This window comes from Mus caroli, chromosome 14 (genome assembly GCF_900094665.2).
Source record: "Mus caroli chromosome 14, CAROLI_EIJ_v1.1, whole genome shotgun sequence".
Classification (NCBI taxonomy): domain Eukaryota; kingdom Metazoa; phylum Chordata; class Mammalia; order Rodentia; family Muridae; genus Mus; species Mus caroli.
Genome location: NC_034583.1, coordinates 10,566,584 through 10,591,696, shown reverse-complemented (window position 1 = coordinate 10,591,696; position 25,113 = coordinate 10,566,584). Strand labels below are relative to the sequence as shown.

Below are 25,113 nucleotides of genomic sequence, written 5' to 3'. Positions count from 1 at the left end.
TGAGTGTATCAGCACCGCCAAGGCATGCACATATGCATCTTCTCGTGACACTCATCGATACACAGCAAATTTGCTTAAACGAGAAATGTAAGTTAATTGTCAAATTCCAGAAACATTTTCACAGATTTGAAAAGCATTTCCAAGTCCAGGGAAATTATGGAACATTTTATAATTGTTGAATATTTTTGTCCCAAACCAGAGAGAAACCTATTTTATTTGATAATTAATTCTAGAATTTTTATCTTATTGGTTATTTTGCTTATTTACATTTCAAAATGTTATCGCCCTTCCCAGTTAAACCCCCTATCCTCTCCCATGCCCTCTGCTTCTATGAGGGTGCTCCCCCACCCACCCACTACCTTCTGTCTCAGCACTCTAGCATTTCCCTACAATGGGTCATTGAGCCTCCACCAAGGGGCTCCCCTTCCATTGATGCCAGATAAAGTAGTCCTGTGCTACTTATGCGACTGGAGTCATGATCTAAAGTAATTCTATGGGCTTTACCTTTAAAAACTGATATTCAATCACCCTCAAATAGCTATGAATGCTTTTTTCCCTCCCTTTATACAGCATTCCACATTTTCTAGAAGGTATGCTAGACTCAGCAGAAGCAGAGAGTGTATTTGAATGTGTCTTAAGTCATAACTGACTGCATTTCAAGATCAAATATGATAGTCTTTACATTATTTGCAGTTACATGAATAACAGTTGTAAGTTACAAAACATATAGATGTAAATTAATTGTCAAATTCCAGAAATATTTTCACAGATTTGAAAAGCATTTTGCTTGAAATTAATATGCACTTTCATTCTTCTCTCCTTGTAATGAGAATAAGTAGTTTATCATTTGTCCTTTATTTACAGATGCTTCCTTTAAAGGACATATATCGATATATGCATACACACACACACACACACACTTATACACATACATATGCACACATATACACATGGAAGATTATGTGGCCTAATAAAAATAATGCTAAATGACATATTAGATAATTTTTCATTCCTGCATATTTAAATTTATTATTGCAACTTTTACCACATGAATATGTAGACAATTATTTAGTTGTTGACTCCATAGGAACATATGTAAATCAGATGCCACCACTGGAATCTATACATGGTTCTTGTACTGAAGCTATTTGTGGTGGTTTAATTATGCTTGGCCTAGGGAGTGGCACTATCAGGAGGTGTGGCCTTGTTGAAGGAAGTATGTCACTGTGGGGCCAGGCATTGAGGCCTTCCTCCGAACCACATGTGAGTCAGTCTTCTCCTAGCTGCTTTCAGATGAGGATGTAGAACTCTCAGCTCCTCCTGCACCATGCGTGCTTGGATGCTGCCATGTTCCTGCCTTGATGATAATGGAATGACTCTCTGAACCTGTAAGCGGTCCCAATTAAATGTCTTTATAAGACTTGCCTTGGTGATGGTGTCTGTTCACAGCAGTAAAACCCTAACTAAGACACATATCCATCTCTATTATCATATTGGCCTGCAGAACACTTTGGGGAGGCTCACAGAAGAGAAGACAAGCAATTCTATATCAGGAAAAGACAGTGTTAAGTCCAAAAGAGGAGTCCACAGTACACTAGAAGGAGTGGTTCTTCCCACAGCTTTTCAAGTAGCTTCATTAGAACAGGGCCTCACACACTTCATGAAAGGCTCTCTCTAGCTGTCAATCACACAAATACACTTACTGAACAATTAAGCTCTCAGAACACTCACTTAGAGAGGGTGGGGCTTAAGCTCAGCTTCATGGCCCTTCAGTTTCTGCACAAACAAATGTTAGGGATGCCTAGGAGCCTTGTATATAGAGTAAGGTCATAATTTACTAAGCTGCTTACCTCATGAAGTGACAAAGATCAGGAGAGTGTTTCTGAGGCTGATCTACTATGTCTTTGCATATTCAGACCAAGGCAGGCAGGTGCCAGCTGGGTAAGTTTGTGGAGAAACCACCTAAGTCATGGGCAGTAGTAATGCTTCTCTTATTGAGTTAGTAATATATGAGTGAATTCCATGAATGCAAATTCTGCTGCCTTCCAAGAATTAAGCATTAAGTCAGAAGCAGATAGATTGATGTGGTGATCACCAACCCAATATCCATTTTCCTCACAGCCCTTTGAATTCTATGATTCACGATTCTTTTTAAAGACTGACCTTTGAAATTGAGGATTCACCACACTTTGGGCTTGGAATGGAGAAAAATAAGATATATTGAATTTTTAATGTGGGCCAGTGATTTTTTAAAAATAATAAATACTACAATGGTCTTCAGAAGATATCTTCCCATTTCCATATTAAAAAGATGAGACAAAAAAATGCCAAACACACACTGAAAACAGCTTAGGTCATGCAGCTGTGTTTGGGTGATGACTGGGGCACAGAAAGTTTGCACCATTTTTCTTTGGAGTAAAGAGCAATTGCCTGGGGCTGGGATGGGTGGGGCCATGCTAGACAACAGAGACTGAAAGTCAAACCTGCCTGCCTGCCTGAGAACCAGCACTCTAACACTAAAGAGGAGGGGAAGGACACTGACTTTGCATTGACCTTGGTTTTCAGGTCAGTAGTCTGACTGATGAGGCTTGCTGTGGGTTGGTTCTTTATCCTCCCTGCTCCTTCTGCAGCTCACAGAGCCTTGAGAATGAGTGTCCCACCATTTTTCCTTGGACTACACTTCACTCAAAGATCTCCTGGAGGCACAGTTGATCTGCTTATAAACATTTGGCAGAAGAGAATTGCATAACATTCCCAGAAGTGTGCTGTGTCAATGTGTCCTTTGGACGTTTCCAGTGTACGGAGTTTAAGAACTTGCAGAGAGAGAGAGAGAGAGAGAGAGAGAGAGAGAGAGAGAGAGAGAGAGAGAGAGAGAGAGAGAGAAGAACTTAATTACTTAATTAGCTCATTATTGGTTTAAGCAAGATACTGTCTATCTATTGCTGAGGTAACTACTCTAAAACTCACAGAGATATACATATACAAAAGAATAAAGATCTCTCTCACACTATTCAGGAAAAAATCACTAAACTAAACACTAGTGATAAATGTTAATTGATTAAGTGTTAATTCTTAGAAGAAAATACAGGAGTAAAGCTTGGGTGTTTCAAAGTCTTTATAGGAAGAATACCTAAAAGATAATAAGTAAATCAACATAAACAAGTTTGGCTTCATCAATATTTAAAACTTCTGTGTCTCAGATCAGTTCTGCATGAAAGAGAGGGCAAAGCCCAGGATGGAGGAATAGGTTAACAAATCAGATATAACAAGTGTGTATCTGAAATACATACTCTTTATCTAAGTTATGAAAAGACATCACATATGAAGAATGAGCAGACAATCTTAAACTGTCAACGGATACAATCTAGAATCCTTTTGGAAAAGATTCACAAGGGTCTGATTGTCTAGTTCAGGTTGACTTGTGAGCTTGTCTTTGAGGGATTGTCTTATTACATTGATTATCATGAGAAGAGCCAGACCACTTTGGGTGACTCCATCTACTAATCTGGGTATTGGGCTGTGTAAGGATGGGAGGTGAGCAAACACATGCACATGAATTCTCCTTCTGCTCTAACTATGGGTGTGACCAGCTGCTTCCAAAGTCTGCCTTACTTTCCTGCAGTGATAACGTGGAATAATGAGCCAAATATTCCTGATCCACCCTGGTCTCTCTTTGGAGTCTCTCTATGTAGCCCTGGCTGTACTGTACTCACTCTGTCGACCAGGCCTGCCTCAAGTTCACAGAGATAAACTAGCCTCTGCTTCCAGAGTGATGGAATAGAAGGTGTGCACCACCACACCTGGCACCCTTTCTCTCTTGAAGTTTCTTTTGTTGGGGTATTTTGTCATGGAAAAAAATGAAAAAATCTAGGACAGGAGACAAATATTTCTTCATATCCACTAGAACTGCTACCATTAAAAAGAAAGATTAAAAACAAGGCAAGGATGTGCTGCTGATGGTAATATAAACAGAATGGTTGTTTGGGGAAACAGGTTGGCAGTGCCTCAGAAGCTAAATACAACATTAACATATGTCAGCTCTTTCACTTGTCAATGTATATACCCAAGGGAAATGGATATGTATGTCCACATAATGATTTGCACCAAATGTTTGTAGCAGTAGCATTCATAACAGTCATAAAGCAGAACTACTAAGATTTCCATCCGTTGGTGAGTGACTGAACAAAACATGTGGTTACAGGATTTCTCTTACACAAAATTCCCATAACCTGCTGACCTATGCTGTCATAAAACAGACCAGGAGCTGCCAAGTTCTGGAAGCAGGGCTGAAAGTCACATTCTAGATTTCTTCGGCGGGTTCAGAAAATGTCAGATTGGTAGTAGTGACACAACTCCAAGAATATTTTAAAATTGAATTGAATGCTTTATACACATTAAGTTGTAAACTTTAAATAGCTGAGCAATATTGTTTGTGCATTAAGTACAGACAGACACACACACACACACACACACACACACACTTTGATTCTGACCTTGGTTCTCAGTCATAGACTTCCCTTAAAGACACGTGGGCCATGTTCACAATCCCAAGCCTGGTACATTTTCCAGACTAATCATACCAGAATACTGGTGGGTGGGACCCAGACACTAGCATGAGTCCCTCTTCTGGGTTATCCTGGCACTTGGGTGAAAACATTGTTTTCCGTGTGGATATAATGTCACAGCATTGAGTTCTTCTTTCTCTTCCATTGGATGGGATCCATTAAGTGAGGTTCACCTCAGATGCTTGCTAGGGCTGCTCACTATGGTGCTAGCTAGTACTTTTGGAGCCATGCTGTAGAGAGGCACACATAAGAACGCTTTGAGTGGAGGAGGGACATTGCCTTGCCACCTGCACAGCCTGCACTAGAGCCTCTGAACTCCTCTGTATTCAGGGAAGATGTGTGCTCAGGTTCTGTGGCTCTGATATTGAAATTATGCCCTAAAATTAAAGGAACAGGATCACAAAATAGAAACAGAAGGAACACTGCCAAACTCATTTTCTGAGGCCACAGTCACCCTGATACCTAAACCATACAAAGACTCAATCAAGAAAGAGAATGTCATACTAATTTCCCTTAAGAACATTGAATTTAAAATACTCAATAAAATACTTGTAAACTGAATCCAAGAACATATCAAAAACATCATCCACCATGATCAAGTAGGCTTCATCTTAGAAATGAAGGGATGGTTAAACATACAAAATCCATCAATGTAATATTCTATATAAACAAAGCGAAAGGAAAAAAAAAACCACATGATGATCTCATTAGATGCTGGAAATGTCTTTGAAAAAATCCAGTACTCCTTTATGATAAAAGGAGGAATCAGGGCTACAAGGTACATAACTAAACACAATAAAGGCAATATCCACTAAGCCAATAGCCAACATCAAATCAAATGGTGAGAAATTTAAAGCAATTCCACTAAAATCAGTAAAAAGACAAGGGTGTCTACTCTCTTCATGTCTATTCAATGTAGTACTTGAAGTTTTAGCTAGAGCAAGAAGACAATTGCAGGAGATCAAAGGGATACAAACTGGAAAGGAAGAAGTCAAAGTATCATTATTCACAGCTGCTATAAGAGTGTACATAGGTGACCCCAAAAATTTTACCAGAGAACGTCTATAGCTGATAAACATCTTCAGCAAAGTGACTGGATATAAAATAACTCAAAAAAAAAATAACCAGTAGCCCTCCATTATACAAATGATAAACAGTCTGAGAAAGAATTTAGGGAAACAATACCCTTTACCATAGCCACAAATAATATAAAATATGTTGGTGTAAAGCTAAACAAGCAAGTAAAAGACCTGTATGGCAAGAACTTCAAGTCTCTGAAGAAAGAAATTGAGGAAGATATCAGAAGATGCATAGACCTCCTGTGCTCATGAATCAGTAGGCTAACAACACATTTTAAAACAGGTTTTACTAATATCGTTTAAGACAAGCTTCGATCAATTTTTAAGTAGAGTAAGACCTGAAAGCAAAAAGGTGGTGTTCTGGAAGATTGTGAGCATTGGGTTTGCAAAGGAAAAGGGGTGAAGTTTAGTTTGAAACACCATCCACCCCTCAGAGTAGTCCATACAAGTCTCATCAATGAGATTTGTAACTTGACCTTACAGGTGCTTAAAAATGACTCTTAAGTTTCTGCAACCAAACCCATAAAATGCTGTGGGTCATCAGCAGGTGCCTAGACACATGTTCCTATATCCTTTGTTCTCTCATCTTTAGGCACATAGCACCACATAAGCCCTAAGCCATACAAACACATACATAGTCCTTGTAGTCTCCTTGGCAGTATTCACATCTGCGATAGAGAGGACCCTTTCACAAATACATAATTACAGCCCCTTTGCAAGTCTGTTTTATACAGAATTGACCTCACACAGTCCTGGATGGTGGGTGGGGAGCATTGTTCAAAGGGGAGCTAAACCCACCAGGTTTTACAAAATCACTGCTGATAAGACCAGTTCCAATAACATACAGATAATAATTTTTCTACTGGTAGAACAGACCAAAGAATTGCCCCCTCAAGTGTCCAAGCTGCTGTAAATCACAGTAGTTTCTTCAGAAAAAAAATCAACAGAGCCAAGGGTATTTTTTTATGATAGCTGCTTATATTGGAATGCATAGAAGAATTGACTAAAAAATAGTGTGTGATAAATATGAATAATTAACCCTTATTTTTCAAAAAGTAGATTGGAGTGGGGCAAAGAAATATGAAAGAAGGAAAGGATGGGCAACTCAAACCTTGATTGTTAAAAATGACTTCTAAATAAGCATAACATTTTGTCAACATTGAGCTTGAAACATGCAGAGAGCAAAACTGGCAGGCAAAGGGGTTGGGAGAGAGTCTGTGTGATGCTAGCCTGGCATCTTGTGACAGAGCTTCACACCCACACATTCTTCTAGCTGGAAAATGCTTTACAAATGACCGTGCTTTTCACTTCCACATCCATTGCACCAGCATTAGAGAAATCACTCAAGTTGTCCAGAGCATGAGCTAAATATGACAGTCTCAGGCAGCCTAATTCCTACATGGGCACTTCCCTGTATCACCCAGCTTGTCTCCAGCTAAACAAAACTCATCTCGAAACAGAAATACAAAAGGAAAAAGATTGAGGGAGCATAGGATGTGAGTTACTTCCCAAGAACTTTCCAGTTCTTCTACTGAAAGAACCAAATGTGAATCTAAAAATCAGCCTCAATTCTTTTTCTAGTCCTAAGGCAGACAGCTTCTGGGACAAAGTCCTTCACTGGAACAAATTACATTTGCTTGGTGCTTACAGGAGCCCGAGAAGTAAGAGCCATCAGCCAAGGTATTCATTAGTGGGTACTTATCAGCAGCGAGCTAGTAAATATCAGCACTTCCACACAAATATTTAAAATAATTCCAAGCAAATTTGAACCTCAACAGAGAGCTAGCCAAACACATTTGTAATCTGAACCCAAGGTTCTAATAGGGTACTGCCTTTTGGCTGTCCTTCAGGGTGAGGAACATTTTTAGAAAGATTAACACTTGGCTGTAAACAAAGACAGGCGTTTTCAACACAATCCTTGGGCCAAGATTTTTTTTTTCATACAAAACAAAATGTATCTCTCTTCCTACACCAGGCACATGTATGGAGTTAGTGTGCCAATGAATCTGTGCAAGAACACTGACCCTAAAGCAACATGCAAAGGAGATATAAAGGGAAACTCTAGAAGTTGATGACAAATACTCAGGGCAGTAGCAGAAGAGTTTGGTAGATAGACAGAAGCATGATACACAGGAAAAAACTTGGCAGAGAAGTGAGGATGGGCATCAGGCCTGTGCAAACAAGGCCATCTTCATTTTAAATCTTGGATCTATGTGATCTGCAAAGTCAGCACTAGAGCCAACAGTCAGCTTACATGATTTAGAGGTGTTTCAATAAATTTTGAAATGTGTGATTCAGATACCTCTAATTTTGTCTTATTGAGTTGTCCACAAAAATGGGGTTAAAATTTGTTTTTCAAGTCTAACATTTGCTGCAACCTTAATCTCTGTAGGTAGCAATAAGGAAATGCAAAATATTCTCTGGCTTAGATGGCTTCTGGCATAATTATAGGTCTGGTGTTTGAAAAATGAAGGGCAGATGAAGATGGATGCAGAGACATGAATAACCCAGGATGTCTGAGAGCACAGCACTTATATCTAATTAACTACCAATTACTGAATTCATAACTTAACAGGAGAAGGAAAAACACAAATGGGATTTTTAGAAAGAAAAACAAAACACCATCTCTTTTATCTACATTTCAGTTTACACTTGGCCTCTAAAGGCAGGATGAATGCAATAGGTTGAGAAAGGAAGTAAGTAGATTGAGCAATAAAAACCCATTTGATAATATGCAGGGCTATAAAAATGACTACACTGAAACTATTAGCCAAAGACAAATAATACCCACAGGAGAGAAGGGAGCAACTCTCGCTGAGTTGTAAGGTCTGGGACAGTAACTGCAAATGTAACATTGAAGAACTCAATGGCTTTCTGTGGCTCTGTTGCATCTCAGAGTTTCTCATTTTTTCTGTTTTTTTTTTCTCTTATTATTATTTGTGTGTGTGTGTGTGTGTTCCCAAGGTTGTCAGTTATAACCATTCTAACTACCACTTTTCCTTTTACTTCTCTCCATTTTGCCCATAGCCTACCCTATGGCTAGTCTTGCTATCCAGCTTGCTCAGGGATTCCATCTCTCCATCTTTATGGGCTGGAGATGCAGGCCAGCTGCCACACCCATCCAGTGTTTATATGGGTTTTCTAGATATCTGAACTCTGGTCTTCACACTTGTGGGCTAATCACTTTGGCCAGTGAACCATCTCCCCTGTGCTGAACCCCAAGTCTTGATTCTTTTCTGGCATGACCATGTTCACCAATTTTGTCATGACATAGAAGGTGAAACAGTCCTTGGTTATTTACTGGTTTCATTATTAATCATCACAATTGCTATAGTGCTACAGTCATTTTAGCTACCACTACTATTAGAAAGACTTTTTTTTTGTACCAATGCTGTCAGGACTGTCCTCTCTGCCACCTAGCTTCCTGCCAAGAGACAGGCGGTCTTAAAGACAACATCATTCAATTTCCAAATTCCAGTAAACAGTGCAGTATTCCTTGACCCCTTGTGCTGGCTGGCTCTCTCTGATCACACTGATTTGCTGGTGGTGTGGCCCAGGGACCAGAAACTTCTGCACCAATTGAGAACCTTTTTCAAACGTGACTTTTCAGGCCCATGCCAGCCAGCTAGAACCAGAAATTCTGGAGTGCAGACTCACATAACAGCATGACACACAAATCTAAGTAGCTCTGCTTCCTAGAGGAAATGGCCCATTGATATCTGGAAGAGGAAAGAGTGAAGCTGGGCTTGCACAGCTTAGCTACCTGCCACGCAGGCTTTGACTTTTTGCTCAAGTCTGACTGCCAAAGCCCAGAGCAAGAGAGAAGAAAGCAGAGTTTGAAGCAGTAAAGCTGAGGAAAGAAAAACTCTAGGCAAGGTATTTGGGCAAAAGTGTGTCTTTATACATGGCATATGATCAAGGAGACTGCTGAGAGAGAATGGGGCTCCATCAGAACTATCTAGCTGTGGCTGGTCTGCTGCCTGCTCAGACTGCCTATTCAGAACTGTAGGACTATTTTCTGTCATTGCAGACCTCAGATCAATCAGCTGCTGTGTGTACTTTAGAGCTACTTACCCTGTGAGGTCAATGTGTTACAGCCCAGGCCCCACTGAACCACATCTGGAGGCCAGACTGAGCTTCCCCATGACTCCTGTGTCAAATGCGTTAGCTGATCTTCTGTAGTGGCCTATCCTGACATTTAATTTGAGATGAGATTTCGAATTATATCCTCTAACTTTTCCTCCATTTTTTTTGTACCAACACATCTTTCTCTATTAAAGCAGACAAGAAAAGATATTTAAAGAAAATAAAAATCGCCTACATTCTTATCACCCATTTTGATAAGTATAATGGTATAAAATGTATAATTTAATAGGAATTAGGATACAAAATAACTAGTTATTCATGAAAAGATATCATTTACGCTGATAATTTTCAGTTCAAGTGATGCTGGAGTTTGAAACTCTGTAGAGTTAGGTTAAGGCCAGTGTGAACAACTAAGAAGACCCCATGGCAAAGTAAATTATAAAGCGCTGCTGCTGTGGCTTGGCTTGTGGACAAGCACGTCCCTAGCATGCACCAAGAGCCTGGCTCCTCCCTCAGTGTGTGAACAAAACTGTCACAAGCAGCAAGACCTAAGAGGCTGCTCTCTCCAGGTTCTGCTTCTATGCACAGTGACACACAGGATACAACTATACACTGACTTTTGTATTCATTCCTGATGTCCAAAGAACCTATATGATAACTCTCAGAAACAGAACTTCCTGACCAAAATTTTTCTGTCTTTGAAGATTTTGGTGCACATGTTCAAACCTTTCCCAGAAAGGGAGTGAGAGTGAGCGAGAGGTTAGAACCACACCAAGATGTAATGTTGGAAAGCCACATCAAAGAAAATTGGGAGAAGAAAACTTAGAACTCGGAGTGACCTTCTTTACGGAAATAGTTACAACAGTGAAAATTCAGAATCCACACAGATGTATATTAATTCTAGAACAAAGACTAATGTCATCTAGCAGTTATGATGTAGGAGTTATAGCTATAAATAGCATAACAGACCTTTCTAGAAGATGAAATGGCATCATGTTGAGTAAGAAAGATCTTGGTAAAAGTAATTATATAGCATAGGAATCATTGCTGTAAATTTTTATTTTTAAAATCATGGGAATTTATGTGTGTGTATGTGTGTTTCTGTATAGGCCTGTACATTGCCAGAAGCAAAACTCCGCTCTTCAGCGGGAACAGAGCACAGTTTCAACTGCTGAGACCTTTCTCCTGTTTTTGATGTAATGTTTTAAAAATTAAAACAGGAGATAATGTAGTGAGTGGTTACATACATGAAAGAAATGCAAACCCACTTACTTGAAAAAAAAACTAGTACACAAAAGCGAGTCTCCAGAAAGATGCTTCATATATTCCCAGCAGCTAGTACTCAAAAAAAAAAAAAAAGTGGCGTAATAGGTAACATGCCAGCACTTGTCAAACCTGGATTCAGCTCAAAACACAGTGGGAGGTCTCCAGGACCCCCAAAGGCTCCTCTAGGATATTAAGGAGACTAAAATTGACCTTATCTTCCTTTTTTACTATGGTACCATGGTTTTGAGTAAGACTTTGGCATGCACTAGAAAGAGTGGATCTTGAGCTTTTTATACCACATTATTGCAGTGAGGAAAACTAGCTAGTTTACCAAGAATATCCTTGATGAAGTCATTTTATTGAAAGCTCTACTCCAGAACACTGGCTTAGTGATGCTCCAAGTACCTTGGGGCAAGGATCCACATACACTGCTGGTGCTGATGGAAGAGGGACAGAGGTCTGGAGGGCACTGGTGTGGCTGGAGTGCCAGCTGTCCTGGCTGCTTTCTTCACTGAACATCACTTTCCCCTGACACTGTGCTTATGCAGACTCGGTATTTGGCTGACTGATTTTTCAGTAAAATGAAATCTGTCATTTCAAAACTGCCTGGCAGTGTTCTTCATTAGGAACAAAATGCAAGCTTTCAAATGGTAATCATAAACATGAAAAGGTTATGTCAGCTACCAAGGAGTTGATGGGTGTTCAGTGGTTAAAGGCTTTCCTAAGGTCAGTAGAGACAGAGTAAAGAAGAACCCACAAAGTAGTAAAAGACAGGTAACAGGCTAGACTAGTCAGTGAGCTCCAGGGATCCTCCTGTATCTGCCTTGCCCAGGATCAGGTTACAGGTGTGCACTGCAGGATCAGGTTACAGGTGTGCACTGCAGGATCAGGTTACAGGTATGCACTGCAGAGTCCTTAAGATGGATGCTGGGGACAAGTACTCAGGTCTTTACACTAGAGCCATCTTCCCAGGCCTATATCTTTTACTGTCCCTATAATAGTTTTATATTGTTAAGATCATACACATCAACAATTGTAAGGCAGAAAAGAAATCAATTTAAGATCATTAGGAAAAGGAGAGTGTGACTTTCGCACTGAATAGTACAGACAATCATGAGCATGCAGTCAAGAACAATGGTGATAACGTCTAAGTTTTAATCTCTTGATAAATAGGGCAACAGTGAGGTGCCCCCAGTCTCCAAATGTAATGTGCAGATAGAGTTAGTAAGACTCTCCTTCAGGCATTGAGCTGATGGTGTTAACATTCTTAGGTCTGCTGGACTAGCCACTGAACTGAGCTTAATCCATGATATTAACACATCTGAAGAAAGGAAAGGTCAGCTTGTGGATCTTGGCCACTTCAGATAGACTGAGCTCAAAGGAAACAAACTTTGGCAGTGAATATTAGGCACTGTCCACAGGAAGGAAGTCAAGTCCAATAGCTATAAGCACCCAGTTATGATAGCTGTGTCCTCTGGTGGGAGCATGGGCATTTCCATGGCCTTCTCCATGGCCCACAGAAATGTCCTTCAAGACTGTGACTGTGTCTAGCTCTGAAAACTCTACTGATTGCCTGATTGCATATTCAACACTCTAATGATCCAAAGAAAGGATATGGGAGGCTCCTGGGTCTGCTGATTGCTGTTCTGATAAGAAGCATCTCCCCTTTTCACTCACTCATGTGCATATTTTCAAGGCCAGAAACCAGAGGAAACTCCACAGTTTTCTTCATTATTTGAAAATGTTATTTATTTAGTGTGACATTTTTAGAAGGATAATCTCAAATACACTCCAACTTGTGCAGGAATTAAAGAGCTAATTTCAGTCTTTAGAACCCTGATATAAACAGATTATACTCAGCATGCTTACTCACTACCCATGGTCTGAACCCAGTTCCTGAGACGCTGATACCCTTAAACACAGGAGAATCTATTTCTAACCACCTTTCCCCAGAACTGGCTTCTGTCTACAGGTAAAAGATATTTATGGACCCAGAAATTTCTCTTATTCCCATTTTTGGTGAAATTTGTTGTGATAAAAAATTGTTTTATCCTTCCCTTTCAGCCTATAACTCACAGATACGATAAAAAATATTGGATTCATAAGTCAGTTATTTGTGCCAGCCAGATTCTACCATAAAAGTTACATCGTTTTACATGATAAAAGATACAATTGTCTTTAATACAAACGCAGAAACCCATGGAAGATTTTTTAAAAATATTTTTCTTGTAAATTTAATTCTATGCTTTGCTGATATAATTTTAAATGAATTTCTACCTAAAAGGCAGAAATAGTCAAATATTGATATATTTACCTGATAGTTAAAATTTTCTGTTAGCCTCCTTTCTCTGATAGGTGAACAAAAATGCATTCACCCATCAATTTACCAACGACATGGAAGTAGCACTGGAATAAATCTTGTTTTTCACCCTGTTACTCAGATCTCACACTTCTGGAAGGGGTGCCTTGTGTTTCACAACTGGCTGTCCCTTGGCTTTCCTTCCTCTGTCAGAATGAATGACACAGCATTGTGTCATGTGTTGTCATTACACCACATCCTGACACAAGCTTAGCAATAGGCTAGAGTGCCACTATGTGATCAGGTTCACGCTGGGCACCACCCCTGTGCATGTGTGAGCATGTGTGGGAGAATGTGAGCAAGTCTGTCTGTCACTACATTTGTATGTTGATTTCCAGCTGACAGAAAGCTCAATATATGCTGGAGACCGAGCTTCCCTTTCTTCCTGACACATTTCTTTTTCTGTGATTAGATGTACTAAAAAACACACACAACAGTATTAAAAATTAACTATGGCACGTGTTTGTAAACAACCATGGTTATACCAAAGGGTTTTTCTCTCAACTCACATGTGTCTTGTAGAGCAATCATCAAGCCAACAAGGCACATTTTCATTTATTTTGTAGTACAGTTCAAATCACCACAAAGACAGAAAATACACTTCTCCATAAAAAATAAAAACAGTGAAAGAACATGAGGCTTATGAGAGCCTTAAAGCATCCTTTATAAGTGTCAGCCTATCTGGATTCCTTCCACCAACCTGCTGCAAAAAGGGGAACAGCAAATGAGATTCTTGATGGTCGTAGTTGACATTTTTCCTGGTATTGTATTCTTGTGGGTTATGAGGTTACTAAAACCCTCAGTGTAATTACAGGTTGATACTCTCTATCATTTTATATTTATAGTCTTCTAAAGGAAGTAGCACAAACTTCATTCTTTAAAACACCATTGAACATGTTATACATACCCCAAATGTCACAGATGGTAGAATACAAAGACTCAAGACAGGAATGAGCCTTGAGTTTCAAATTTAAGATCCAAGAAAGCTGGCAATAAAAGCCCAGCTGTTGCTTAAATTAGACCAGGTGGGTAACACTCTAGGGAATCTAAGTTCAGATGAAATGAGCAGTATTTCGGTATCATTTTTATTTGTTTTTAAATCAAGCATGATACAGAAATAAAGTCATACAAACTTGGAATAAGAAAAGAACAACTCAAGCGTTGATGATTCTGATTTGTCAGATCTAGTGTGGCAGAGCAGACACAGGCTATGGATTCACACAGACCTGATTCAAGGGCTGACTCTGCCTCAGCCTGGTGTGGGGCTATAGTGTCCTTGGCTGCTAACCAGCCTTTCCCTCATCTTTCTTATCTATGTGGTAAAACCAGGAATAAGCAGTGTGCTTCATGGAGCCATCGTGAGGCATCAGTGAAGCAATGTCCTCAAAGCAGGTAGCCCACAAAGCCTACTCAAAAATACCTAAATCCTGCAAGGATGTCAATCCTTTGAAATGAAAGACTACATGCACAGTCACTTGGTAGGTGAGGGAAAGTGATAGCCATGCCATGTCACCTATACAAAGCAAAACTAAAAACAGAAAGCCCAGTCAGAGTCTACATGCTCCTGTGTCCACGTTGTATTAATGAGGAGAAACGTGGGGAACACACTTGTGTTTGAGTCTAGCCTGTCCAGCCTGCCCAATGGTGTTCAGCTGAGCCTTCCTGTATTTAGGAGTCCTTTCGTGAGGTGAAGTTTGTATCACTTTCCTTTTCATAAAGATTTGTTTTCTTTTTAATGATTATGTGTACATGTTTATGGGTGGGTGGAGTTGTTCATGTGAATGCAGGTGACCAGTACAAAGGTGTTGAATCCCTGGATCCCTAAATCTGGAGTTACTAGCTGTTGTAAACAGCCCAACGTAGGTACTCAGAACTGAACTTCACTCCATTTGAAGAGTGGCAAGCACTTTCAACTCTAATCCCATCAATACTAACTTCTAAGGAATGTTTTCTTCATGGGTTACTAAACCCAATTCCATGTGGTGGCTACATTTGAAATGACAGAACCTGAGCATATATTTGGCACAGGGGGAGAATGTTCCTTGCCTTGTCTGAAACAAACAATCAAACAACTCCAAAACATCTCTTGACAAGTCAGTAAATTTAGGACGTGACAAGAAGGAGACTGTGAAATAGATGACATCAAAGTCCCACAGAGTCCTGACTGGGAGACATGGTACTGAACAAGCACCATCAGAACTTAATGAGCAGAGGAAAACAGAAAGAAGCAACCGCTCCTTAATGCTGGAATTGTCCTGTGTCCAGTGGAATCTGTTCACGTCTACAGAGTGGGCCTAGCAAAAGAAACAAACACGAATACTCCAAAAGCTGAACTATGTGTCATACTGGGATGCATATGGCCTTGTTTCCACAGTGATGTTTCACTACACACAAATTCAAACTAAGGAATAGCCCTAGAGGTCTCTGTTAATGCAACCTTTGACAATATAAAACAAAGATTAAGCAGAAGACATAAAACTCAGTCTATATTTCACGATACATAAGAATCTTCATTCTTGGGCAGTGAGATGTCTCAGTGGGTAAAAACATTTACCATTAAGGCTGGCAACTCGATTTCAATTGCCTCAGCTCACATGGTGGAAGGAGAGAATTGACGGCTAGAAGTTGTCCTCTGATCTTCACGCAGGTAGGGTGACTTGTGTTTACCTACATACATGTGCATTCAATGTCAATTAATAAAGATATTTAAAAAGAATCTTCCCATTCTAGTAAGTAGACTTCTGGATAAGGCTAATTATTTACATAGTCTGCCCAATGTGTGATCTCCAGAGCCGTCCTCAAAGCAAACTGTTACAAAACAAACTCACACATGGATAAATGAACCTTCTTTACAAGTTTTAAAACAAAATTAAAAGTTTGTCCAGTATCTTATGCAACTATACATGCATGAATTTTTAAATTGAAAAGTCAAGTCTTGCTCTCAGTGGTCTTACCAGATGGGAAAGCCATTCTGATTTGAGCCCTACATGTGTTTCTGCAGTGAACTAGGAGGTCTATAGCTGACACTGCTCATTAAAGAGACAGGACTTCTGCTGGTCACTGCAAAATGCTCCTAGGAACATTGAGCTGGCAGACCCTCTGCTCTTTTCTCCCTTTTGGCCACTGGCTGAGTGTGGAGGCCAGTGTTAGCAGTTTAATCTGCTGTGGGGAAGCTGGGTTTTTCTTCTGTGAAGCTAATTGAAATGGCAACATTGGCCTCATTACCCCCTGTAAAAGCCTTCTGAGCTAACTGGGTCTGACAGCATGGTTTTAGGCTGACATCAAAGGCAAGATGATTCCAAGAACTATGGAGTTAGGATGTGGAATGTCTCATAAATCTCAAAATGTAACAGTCAAACTTGGAAGATAATGAATTTATATACTTATATGGTCAAGAATACAAACTTTAAATTCCCTATCAAAGGAGGCAAAGTGGAAGAAAATAAGCCCAGATATGTCATGCTGTGCAGATCTGGTACTGTGCCTCTCATTACGGGAATGGTTCAATCACAGGGCCAGGCAGAACAGGTTGGGTTGGTTTTTCTAAACTCAGTAAGAGTGAACTATTATGCAATTAATTGGATTGCTCTAGATTTAACCTGATTTATTGCTAAGATCCCATAATAATAATAAATTGAAGTTGAATAAATTTATTATGCCGCATGCTGGCTGATTGCTTTGATATAAACCAGTGGTTCTTACTGGGGAGGATTTAGTTCCCCAGGAGATGTATGACACTACCTGGAAACATTTTCAGATTGTTACAACTCAGAGGAAAGAGATAGGGAATGGATACTGTGGAACATGATACACTGGACAACACACAGCAAGAACTATTAAATTCAAGGCAGCTATAGGGCAGAGGCTGATAACCAAATCGGATTGCAGGGTTTGATCAGGTGTATAGGTCAGGGCAATGCTGTGGCTGAGAGGGAGAGCAGATGGAAGTATAAAGTTTACAATATAATTTTAGATTCAAAATATCCCTTGCTGGTGAGTTAGGAAACAAACTGGGAGCTGAAGAAAGGTTGTGTAAACTGGTATATGTGTAAAGTGGTTCATTATGGTGAACCACTCAAAAAACAATTAGTGCCAATTTATAGCAATAAAGCCTGATAGGAATTACTGGGAAGATCCTCCATCGGCTAGAACACAAAATGACTACACTGTGTTTAAGCAAAATGCTTCTTTGAATTAGAGACAGATCATTTCATGATCAGATTTGCCTACATATTAGGACATATTATAAAGTTTCAATATTTTAATTTCTAGGACTGATCCAAAATACTTTAATGCAATAGAATGCATGTCCTCCAAACAGACCCCAGCATGAATGAGACAATATGAAGTATATGATCAATGATTTCTGAGATAACTGATTAAGAGTTTAGAAAACTTCATTATGAACTTCTTTTAATGTATCACAATGAAATGGGTATTTTAAATGGATTTAAAAAATAAAACTTTTAAATGGATATTTTTAAATGTTCCAAGAAAAAAGTAGAAATCCAGCTGGATCTAGATGTAGAGTGATCATTTTTTCAAAATTTGCTACAGTGTCATGGAGATAAAAGAAGGGAAACTCAGTTAAGCACATGCTATAAGAGGACCAAGACCTTCTTGTCAGCAGACAAAGACCACAGACAAAAGAACGCTCATGTCACAAACTTTAAAATATAATTGATCTAATAAGATAGACTTACAGCTATCATACAATACCTTTAAAAATAAAAGTGTTATCTAATGGATAACTCAAAGGGCACATAAGAATTAATGGAAATATTATAAATAAAATATATATGAAAACATCTCATTTCACTGTGTTCAATGAAATGCAAAGTAAAGCCAAGGCTGTAGCTCAATGAAGAACACTTTCATAGTCTGCACAAGGCCCTAGATAGCCTGGATCAATTCAGACAGAGAGAGCAAGGGCTACGCATATGTGTGTGGTATATAATCATGTAGATAATCACAGAGGCCTGAGGCATCAGATCCTCTGTGAGCCTCCTGAGGTGGATACTTGGAACTGAGCTCAGGGCCTCTGCAGGAGCAATACCAGCATGAGCCTTCAACCATTTCTCAAGGCCCTAAAATGTTTTCTACTAAGACAAAGTATATATAATATACTATTTATAAGGTCTACTGTAAGTACTTATGCATAATAATAAGTACCATATATAATATATATATTTATAATAATAATAATAATATATACTATTAAAATTGTGTCACAACTTTTCAGACCAATAAATTTATCCCCCTAAACTCCCTTTATATGCAAGGTGTCCACTGCAGTATTGTTTAAATAGAAAACTTCTTCTAGCCATTTCCATGTTCTGCAGTAGTTAACAGGATAATGATGATGCAGGTGTATGATGTGTCTGCTACTCTGACACTGTGAAGCACATTCACAAAGCACTGAGTAGAGTGGGGACACTCTTGCAGTGTGATGTGAGCTGAAATGCTTCTTACAGTTATAGTGTGTGGCTCCTCACTCTTAATTCTTGTCTAAGCAACTCCACATGAGTTCTTTGAGGATTAAGAAATAAAGATGCTGGAGTGTTGTCAGCGGCACCTGCCCTTACTTTTTGTAAGTAAATCGATCCACTGCACATCCCGACACTCAAACCTGAATTTAAAACATTGAACTGTTGGTACTGTAGAACAAGACAGGTGACGCTGACATGGGTGTGAGTTCCACAGCCTGTCTACAATTCAGCTGCTACTATGACAATGACTTAGTTGCAATGAATGGACTTGCATAGATAGCTAAGTGAAGCTCACCACCTCTGCCCTGAAAAAAAGCATCCATGCAAAAGGGAATTCCGAGGACACTGCATAAACAAAGCAGAGCTCACAGGCTCTGAAAGGCTCCTTTATGAGAGAGGGCACAGGCTGGCTTTATAGCAACAGACCTGGCTGGGATTCCTAAAGCTGATTCCTCACCGAGCAATCCCTCCTGGTGAGAAGGGCAGCAAGCTGGCTTTAACTAAAGAACTCAGTTAACAGGGAGACTCCTCCCCCATCTCTTATCTACATACCTTAAAATAATTCAGAGCATAAAAATGTTAAATAAAATAAAATGTTTTCCTTGGCCAACCAAAGTCAAGTCAAATTACAAGAAAAGGAGAGAGATGTAAAAATAAACATTGGGGATGGAATGGAAACTAAAAAACAAATCCAAAGTGAGGTCAGGAACAAAAAACCCTGATGTCTGGCTCTGCCTCAGCACCACCAAAGGATTCAGTCTGGAAGCTGACATTCAAAGAACTTAAGCCTGGAACAGCTTCTTTGTCTCTACACTGTTCTACCTAAAGTGTAAAACAAAACAAAACAACCCCCTAAATACCCAAATAACTTTTCAGGTATATTTGTTTTAGGTGCCCATACAACTAGTTAGAGGAAATTCAGTAAAAAACAAAGGTTTCTATGACTTTTGTATTATTAATGAACTTTCTAAATGGCATGATCTTGGTTAAAATACCTGTTTCTTAGAGAGCTGTTACAGCCACTAAACATTGCTGAAATGAGATACTATCTGCTGAACCCATCTCTAAAAGGCCTCAAATAAATCCATTCAGTGTTCACTGTCTCTGGTGTCACCACTGGGAACGAGCCTCCATGGGTCTTTGTGAACATGGGTATTGGCTGCTTTTCACATTTTCTCGTGTATAGACACAGAGGATAGAGAATTTCTTGCTTCCTTAAAAACATGGCTTGCTTGGGGCACAGTATAAAACACTAGGTTCCAAACACTCGGGATTTCTTTGGACAGCACAACTCATAGCATGCATTGGTGTCTTTCAGACTTTTGTGCATTGTTCACAGGGGTCTGAGGTTCAGCATCAGCACAGGGATGCGCTGATTCTCCAACTCTTTCCAGTTCTGTGAGTAGTACTTTTTCCTGTCTTCCTCCATGGAAGAGCAGAGAGCTAATTGGTCAGCTTGTAAGTGGGGTGAAACAACTCAGCCTTTCCGGGTTCTCCTGTGGCTAGAGTCATAGCAAGGACCTGTCCCCGAGTCCTGCAGGGCAGACTGTGTCAGCTTAGGGCTCTGCATGCAAGGTTCTCCTGTGGCTAGAGTCATAGCAAGGACCTGTCCCCTGAATCCTGCAGGGCAGACTGTGTCAGCTTAGGGCTCTGCATGCAAGGTTTTCCTGGTGTTAGGGACTTGTTTTCTCTCATGGGATGGGAGAGCCTGGCTCTTTAAGTTGGTAGAAGTCATTTTGTTACTGATGGGAATATGTTGCAAGACACTTAATGATATGTTCTGTTGATAGAAAACAAAATTTCCAAGCTCCAAGGAATTCAGAGTCATCTGTCTCATGGAATCATAAAAGAAAAGTTTCAAATCAAGGGATTCTGGAAGTCCAGAGCTGAACTGTAAAGTTTAAACATTTCCAGGGATCCCACAGCTTTCTGCCATGGCAATGCTAATTGCTAAGGTGTTTTTCTTTCCTTTTTTTTTTTCTCTTTTGAAAACACAATCCTTGCTAAATAAATGAGTAAGAGAGCTGAGTGGGGTTTTGTACCACAGACCCACTTGATACATAATCACTTTAATTTCTGAACCAATCACCTGGAGTCCTGTTCCAACAAGTATGCACACATACTTATTGCCCTCCTGGCATGAAATATTTGAAATCTACACTGTTTCAGAGAAGTCATTACATAATGTAATTATGTGGAATAGTCAAGAGCTTGATTGCAAAATCCTAGGTCAATTTCTTTGAGGCATATTAAAAAAAATACCTCTGTGATAGACACCATCTTATGTACATGTAGTTTTGGCATATTTTCCCCTATGTGCCCTTTCTTATGGAATGAAGGTTCTACAGGGAATGCAAGCCACTAGGGAGGCAGGGATACAGGTTTAGAAGACATGATATGGGAACTGAAAGGCCAGGGCTCACAGAGGGGAAGCTGCATAGAGTAGTGACAGCAGAGATCTTCCTCAGGGCAAATATTACTTGGCATGCTAAGAGTATGATGATGCCCAGGGCTTCCAAGTCCCTCCCAAATTTCAGTGGGAGTTTCTTTGTGAGGTGAAAGGCTGGGGAATACTTTAAAGATTACATGTTTCAGCCTTCCTTGGAACTACTCTGTCCTGAAACCTGTCCTGTGGATGAAAGACCTAGTTCCACGAGTAGAGTTGGGGTCCCAAGGGACTATCCTTGTTTCTAGACTCAGGTTTTGTTTTTGTTTTTGTTTTTGTTTTTGTTTTTTTGTTTTGTTTTTTTGTTTTTTTTTGTTATTGTTGTTTGTTTTGTTTTGTTTCTTGAGAAAGGGTTTCTCTGTGTAGCTCTGGCTGTCCCGGAACTCACTTTGTAGACCAGGCTGGCCTCGAACTCAGAAATCCGCCTGCCTCTGCCTCCCAAGTGCTGGGATTAAAGGCATGAGCTACCATGCCCAGCTCAAGGGTTAGCAAGCTCACCAACCTCCAAGAAAACCATCTAGTACAGAAGGAATAAATTCTGAAGCTTAGTCATAAATCAGACTTTATTAAAATGTGGATAGCAGGCCCTGCTCTCAGCATAAAGAACTTATTCTATGAGACCCCAGAAATCTGCATCCTGAACAGATTTCCACTTGAACTGTAGCAGCTCAAATGGGCCACAATTACAAGGCTTAGCAGTCTAGGTAGAGCTGATTTCTATTATAAAAGTCCTACAGAAAAACTATCTTGGCTCTAGAATTTGGTATTTTTCAATATGGACTGAATTCAGTCAATTTTTTCTATTAAATCAAGAAACTGATCTTATTCATATCAGAAAAGTAATTTCTTATATTCGAAAGATAAACATTATATATATTCCCCTCCCTGAATAACTACAATTCACAAGCCTAACATGAACTGTAACAACTGATTTATCTAGTCAGATGTACCCCTAATACTGCCCTAGCCTATAATAAAGGATATTCAATAGCTGTTGAAGACATTAAATACATATCAGTGTGCATTCAGGCAAGTACACTTGAGCAAACAGACTAATGATGTAAAGCAGCAAGAGCCACAGACGACCAATGCCCAGTGTCTTGTTCCTTATGGGTCTTCCACAAGCAGCTACTGAAAACAATGCTTAAGTCTGTTTCCTGGATTTTAAAAGATCAGGAAGAAAGCCACCAGTCTGTCTGGTTTCAGGTACATCACTGAATTCAGCCAATTCTGCCTCTGAAGCAAAGCTGTTCTCACTGCCACAGGCCATAGGTGGTTGAATTAAAACCCTGAAGTCCAGGCTGGCCTGTTCACCAAGAGTCAAACTGCACAAGTATGGATGCACTCGGGAAAAAATTTAGTTCTTAGATTAACCTTGGGTGCATAGCATCTACTCAAGTAACATGCTTTCCTCTTTGGGTGACAGTCTGTGTGTGTCTCTGTCTGTCTGTCTTTGTCCTGTGTGTGTGTGTGTGTGTGCGTGTGTACATTCATATAAAAAACACTTACTCATTCTTTAAAAACAAATTTAAATATATTTTTTAAAAATAAAACTCCCTTAACCCATTTCTGGAGATGCAGCTGAGGTGGGGATTTCCTTCAGTTTCCAAGGCCTTTGGTTTGTTGCTCACAAATCGTGCAGGGTAAGGACCATAGACTACATATAAGAGGCATAGTCAGGCACAAAATTTTTCTGTTGTATCAGTTAACTGATGAAACCATATTTTGGGAGTGTGACCAAAATCATGGTGACCAAAATACAGCCTCTTGTTTGGCAAGATCTCTGGCACCCAAGTCAATTCTAAAAGCTATTGACCCTGCTGTTCTAACAAGGTTTCCCTAGTACTGAGTGAGAAAGACTCCACACAGGCCCTCATTAAGAAATACCTCCTCAGACAGTAACAATACTGACTAGCTACACTTAAAAGGAGAGTGCCATTCTAGTTTTGGCCTAGCCTGAACAGATGCCATTCACCCAACATCCACTCAATGCTGAAACTTCATGTATGCTTCCTTTGTTTACACAACACATCTAGTTTTATGAATGATTTAAGAGAGCTCTAGAATTAGGTAATTTACTCACTTAAGTGGCACACACTGCCCAAAGCCCATGCCTGCTCAGAAGATTATCCTGCTTCTCTGAGGCTGACTTGGGCCCTCATCTGTACGGCCTTCTGAATGTTGGCCATCTTCTCCCTTTCCTTCCTTCTTCCTGTCTACAGCTACTTACTGCTGTGTAACTAGTACCCAGCACCAGCCATTGCTGAAACATATGTTATTTCTTAGCTATTATAAGCTTCTGCAGCTCAGATCTGTTGTTATAGTTTGCACATTCTCTGTGTACACATACTCATAAAGAAAAGTCATCTTTCCTTGACCTCTCTAGTGTTTCCTGGTGGTTGAGTAGGCTTTGCTGTCTTAGTCAGGGTTTCTATTCCTGCACAAACATCATGACCAAGACGCAAGTTGGGGAGGAAAGGGTTTATTCAGCTTACAATTCCATACTGCTGTTCATCACCAAGGAAGTCAGGACTGGAACTCAAGCAGGTCAGGAAGCAGGACCTGATACAGAGGCCATGGAGGGATGTTACTGGCTTGCTTCCCCTGGCTTGCTCAGCCTACTCTCTTATAGAACCAAGATTACCAGCCCAGATATGGTACCACCCACAAGGGCCTTTCCCCCTTGATCACTAATTAAGAAAAATGCCTTACAGTTGGATCTCATGGAGGCATTTCCTCAACCGAAGCTCCTTTTTCTGTGATATCTCCAGCTGTGTCAAGTTGACACAAAACTAGCCAGTACGATTGACCCCTTGTCAACTTGACATGCAAACACATCAATAGTAAGTCTCAATCCTTAATTTCTTATTCATTCCCAAGATCTAAACAACTTTAAAAGTCCCATAGTCTTTACATATTAAAAGTCAATCCCTTTAATATGTCCAATATCTTTTAAAATCCAAGTCTTTTTACAATTAAAAGTCTCTTAACTGTGGGATCCACTAAAATATTTTCTTCCTTCAAGAGGGAAAAATNTCAGGGCACAGTCACAATCAAAAGCAAAAATTAACTCCAACTGTCTAATGTCTGGGATCCAACTCACGACCTTCTGGGCTCCTCCAAGGGATTGGGTCACTTCTTCAGCCGTGTCTTTTGTAGCACATGGCTTGGCTTCTAGGCTCCAGCTGCCTGTACTCCACTGCTCCTGCTGTTCTTGGTGGCCATCTCATGGTACTGGCATCTCCAAAACGCTTCTGTCTTCCACTGTAACTTGGCTTCAACAACAGCCTCTCATTGGCCCTCTTCATGGTGTCAAGCCTCAACTCCTCTGCATGACCCCTTCAGTCCTGGGCCATCAATTGCAACTGAGGTTGCACCTTCATCAATGGCCTTCCATGGCCTCTCACAGTGCTGAGCCTCAGTTGCTCTGCGTGACCACTTCATACCTTCAAAACCAGTACCACCTGGGTGACTCTTACACATTACCAAGTCCAGCCACAGCACAAGGTACAACTTTGGCTATCTCTGGAACATACCCTCTGTGCTCTCAGAAAACACATCTCAGAAGATGTCACCTCAATGATGCTGGTCTCTTCTTAATCACCACTAATTTCTTAGCTCCAGCTAACCAGCATCAATAGTCCCAGTAATGCCAAGGTTTTGCTTTACTAGTTCTGGTATCTTGTTAATCACAGCTGATTCTTCAGCCCCAGGTAAGCAGAATCACAGAATCTTCACAATCCAAAATAGCAATGGCCCTGAAAAGAGTCTTTAATTTTCTCTCTGAAATTTCACAAGCCAGGCCTCCATCTTCTGCACTGTT

At 40.1% G+C, this 25,113-nt stretch overlaps 1 protein-coding gene across 10 annotated transcripts in view; it reads right to left on the bottom strand.

Moving 5' to 3' along the window:
• The window catches only part of Thrb (thyroid hormone receptor beta), a 388,991-nt gene that overhangs the window by 290,933 nt on the left and 72,945 nt on the right, over positions 1–25,113 (bottom strand). The window lies entirely within an intron of this gene.